Genomic DNA, 4,394 nt, shown 5'->3' on the forward strand with positions numbered 1-4,394 from the left:
GTGCTCCCTTTGGCTGTACATACACTAAAATTGGAATGATACAGAGATTAGCATGGTCCCTGTGCAAGTATAATGCAAATTTGTGAAGCTTCCATTAAAAAAAACAAAAAACTGGAGGCCGGGAGCAGTGGCTCATGCTTGTAATCCCAGCACTTTGAGAGGCCAAAGTGGGTGGATCATGAGGTCAAGAGATCGAGACCATCCTGGCCAACACTGTGAAGCCCCATCTCTACTAAAAATACAAAAATTAGCTGGGCATGGTGGCCCACGCCTGTAGTCCCAGCTACTCAGGAGGCTGAGGCAGGAGAATTGCTTGAACCCAGGAGGCGGAGGATGCAGTGAGCCGAGATTGCGCCACTACATTCTAGCCTGGCTACAGAGTGAGATTCCGTCTCAAAAAAAAAAAAAAAAAAGGGAAGAAAATAGAGCCTGGACATATATCGAGGCCTTCTCTCTAGAAAAATAAAAATAAATATAAAAATTAGCCAGGCGTGATGATTTTCACCTGTAGTTCCAGCTGAGGCTGAGGTAGGTTGGAGGATGGCTTGACCCTGGGAGGTCGAAGCTGCAGCGAGCCATGAAGCCATGATTGCACCATTGCACTCCAGCCTGAGTGACACAGCGAGATCCCATCTCAAAAATAAATAAATAAATAAATAATAAAGGCCTAGTTATAATAGAGCAATATTCTAAGTGTTTTGTTTGGGGTGATGAAAAAGTTTGGAAATAGTGCTAATGGTTGCACAACATCATAAATGTAAGTAGTGGCACTGAATTGTACACTTAAAAATGGTGAAGATGGCAAGTTTTATTGCAAATATTTTACCATAATTTTTATTTTTTACAATTTTTAAAAATTAATAATTTTATATACCAAAACCCATTGAACTGTACACTTTAAGTAGATAAATTTTACAATATGTGAGTTATGTCTCAACAAAGCTCTTTCTGCTTTTATGTTTTTGAGACGGAGTCTGGCTCTGTTGCCCAGGCTGGAGTGCAGTGGAGCGATCTTGGCTCACTGCAACCTCTGCCTCCCTGGTTCAAGAGATTCTCCTGCCTCAGCCTCCCAAGTAGCTGCTATAACAGGCATGCACCACCACGCCTGGCTAATTTTTGTGATTTATTTTATTTATTTATTTAGTTTGAGACAGAGTTTTGCTCTTGTTGCCCAGACTGGAGTGCAATGGTGCAATCTCAGCTCACCGCAACTTCTGCCTCCTGGGTCCAGGTGATTCTCCTGCCTCAGCCTCCCAAGTAGCTGGGATTACAGACATGTGCCACTGCACCCGGCTAATTTTGTATTTTTAGTAGAGATGGGGTTTCTCCACCTAAGTCAGGCTGGTCTCCAACTCCTGACCTCAGGTGATCCGCCCACCTCAGCCTCCCACAGCACCCGGCCTTAATTAATTTTTTTTTTTTTGAGACGGAGTCTCTGTCGCTCAGGCTGGAGTGCAGTGGCACGATCTCAGCTCACTGCAAGCTCCACCTCTCAGGTTCACGCCATTCTTCTGCCTCAGCCTCCTGAGTAGCTGGGACTACAGGTGCCCACCACCACACCTGGCTAATTTTTTTGTATTTTTAGTAGAGACGGGGGTTTCACCATGTTGGCCAGGATGGTCTTGATCTCCTGACCTTGTGATCTGCCTGCCTCAGCCTCCCAAAGTGCTGGGATTACAGGCGTCCAGCCTAATTTTTTTTTTTAAGGCTAGATAATAGAATGTTAGGAAAGAGCATGTCATTTAATGTGATGATCACCGTAGTATAGAAAATAAGCAAAACTTGCCTTTAGTTGTAATACATGGTTATAACATTAAAGTCTATGTGTGGTTGGCAATGGACTGCCCCCAGTGCTCTCTGAGAATCTCCTGATGTGTCCTCAGGAGTGGATGCTTCTCAGCCTTGTTCCTGCTGTGTGGTTCTATCCTATCATATTATCATGGCTCACTGGCCCAGAGGTGACCCGGAGCAAAGAAGCAGCAATTAGCTTCTCTTTTCCAGGAAGTAGACATTTTGAGGAAGAAGCGCTTGAGGCAGCACTCTAAGAAGAAGGTCTCTGCCTATATGCATGCTCACAGAGTTCTCCAGATGTGCCCTGGCTTTTGTCCCTTTGAGGCCTGGTCTCCCACTCTTCCCCGGATTCAGGTTTGCTCTGGTATTCTAGTAGTGCCTCTACCCCCCCTTTTTTTTGTTTTTTTTGCTTAAGCTGTTTTAGTTTTTAGTCCCTTGTGACCAGAGAATATTTAATTTAATATAATACAGCACAAATATTTAATATGATATTATTTCAGTGCTAACACAGAATTTCTGGCTTATGGTAAAATAAAGATCATATGGTCATCTGCCACTTCCCACTGTCCTTTCTGAAGTACAAGAACTCCAAACAGCTACAGCTGATGTGTTTTAAATTATTTGAAGGTAAGTTAACACAATGTTTTAGAAAATAATTTAAGGACTCTGGGGGAAATATGAGGTCTGTTAACTTAAATGCTTTTTTTTTGTCCTGGATAGTTTTTGTGGGGTTTTTTTGTTTCTTTGTTTGTTTTAAGTAAAAATATGTTACACTTCCTTTCAGAATTCCATCATCACTTGGGAGATTTCTGTGAATCATCACTAAAGCCATTCACTTTCTTATAACTAAACGAGAATCTTCTTCTGGAGTTAAGTATCAGATATGAATGTTCTCACTGACCTCCTCAGGAAGCAAAAGTCCTAAATCATTATATGGCAGTGAAGGTACAAAAAAAAAAAAAAAAAAAAATCAGCAGGAAATAAAGCAGAACTGCTGCCAACACATAAAACTGCAGTAGCACCCACAAAATGTGTAGTGTCCATTCTAACACATTCATTGGACTGATTACATTGGCTCATAGACTCGGTTAACTCTGGAAGAACATAATAGGTGTTTATTGTTTACTATGGGGATGGGAAACGTAAGTCTATAGTCTCCAATTCTTCTCAAGTTCCAATGAAACCAACAATTTTGGTTTTGTCTTAACATTCAGGGTGTGTTTCTAATTAAACTGAAATCACAGTAAGCACCTCCACTTTCTTTCTTGGGATCTCTATCATGAAAATTAATTGTATGATTTTGCCCTTCCCACCTAACCCCCCTTCTTCTGGAAAAAGCTATACTTACACTTGCTGTACCTGAAAATCCCCATTCGGGGCAAAGGTAGGCATTATGGCATTTGTCTGATCTCCGGTGTGCCCAAAAAAAATGGCCTGAAACTGGGGGCATATGAAGATTGCAAATGGTGATTTGGGTTAGAGTTGCAACCTGCAGCTAACTAGAACATCCTTTCATTGACTTCTACTCTCTCAATTAGTGGGTTTTTTTGGTTTTTTTGTTTGTTTTGTTTTGAGACGGAGACCTGCTTCTGCCAGGCTGGAGTGCTGTGGCACGATCTTGGCTCACTGCAACCTCCGACTCCCTGGTTCAAGTGATTCTCCTGCCTCAGCCTCCCAAGTAGCTGGGATTACAGGCACGTGCCACCATGCCAGATAATTTTTGTATTTTTAGTAGAGACGGGGTTTCACTATGTTGGCCAGGATGGTCTCGAACTCCCAACCTCGTGATCCGCCCGCCTTGAGCCTCTCAAAGTGCTGGGATTACAGGTGTGAGCCACTGCGCCCGGCCTTTTTTTTTTTTTTTTTTGAGATGGAGTCTTGCTCTGTTGCTCAGGCTGGAGTGCAATGGCACGATCTCGGCTCACTGCAACCTCCAACTCCCGAGTGCAAGCAATTCTCTTGCCTCAACCTCTCGAGTAGCTGGGATTACATGTGCCTGCCACCTCGCCCGGCTAATTTTCGTATTTTTAGTAGAGACAGGGTGTCACCATGTTGGACCAGGTTGGTCTCGAACTCCTGGCCTCAGATTATCTGCCTGCCTCGGTCTCCCAAAGTGCTGGGATTACAAGCATGAGTCACTGGGCCTGGACTAGTGTTCTTTATAACTCAAATAATTGTTAGAAGATCTTAAGAGAACTCCTAGTCCTACGTTTTTGTGAAGATGTCTTATAAGACCACACATTTCCTGGTCTAAATGCAAATTTCAAACATCTCTTAGAGGTTTTTTCGTTAAGTTCAGTGAGTGAGTCTTCTTACGTACAGGTAGTTGGATAGGCAGGAGCCAGACAGGAGAGGGCTCTCCCCCACCCACTAAGCATATCAGCAATTACCGCATTGCCTCTCTGAGTGCGATAATTCGGCAGCGCCAGGGAAAAGGCATTTCCTGATGGTCCACACCTGTTAATATCAAAATGTTAATTGAATGCAAGCCTCAGGGAGAAGAAACTTCCTGGGCATGCATATTAAGAGGCAAAGATGGCAAAGTATGATCTTCCAGGTAAACTCCACCGGCAAAAGGAAGAAAGCCTCAGATAGGCATGCTT

At 43.2% G+C, this 4,394-nt stretch overlaps 1 non-coding gene across 1 annotated transcript; it reads left to right on the forward strand.

Moving 5' to 3' along the window:
- LOC116472039 (U6 spliceosomal RNA) lies at nt 1–102 on the forward strand. Its single transcript, XR_004248957.1, has one exon. It is a non-coding gene; the product is annotated as a U6 spliceosomal RNA (small nuclear RNA).
- The last annotated feature ends 4,292 nt before the right edge of the window (nt 103–4,394 follow it).

This window comes from Hylobates moloch, unplaced genomic scaffold, assembly GCF_009828535.3.
Source record: "Hylobates moloch isolate HMO894 unplaced genomic scaffold, HMol_V3 SCAFFOLD_6, whole genome shotgun sequence".
NCBI lineage: Eukaryota > Metazoa > Chordata > Mammalia > Primates > Hylobatidae > Hylobates > Hylobates moloch.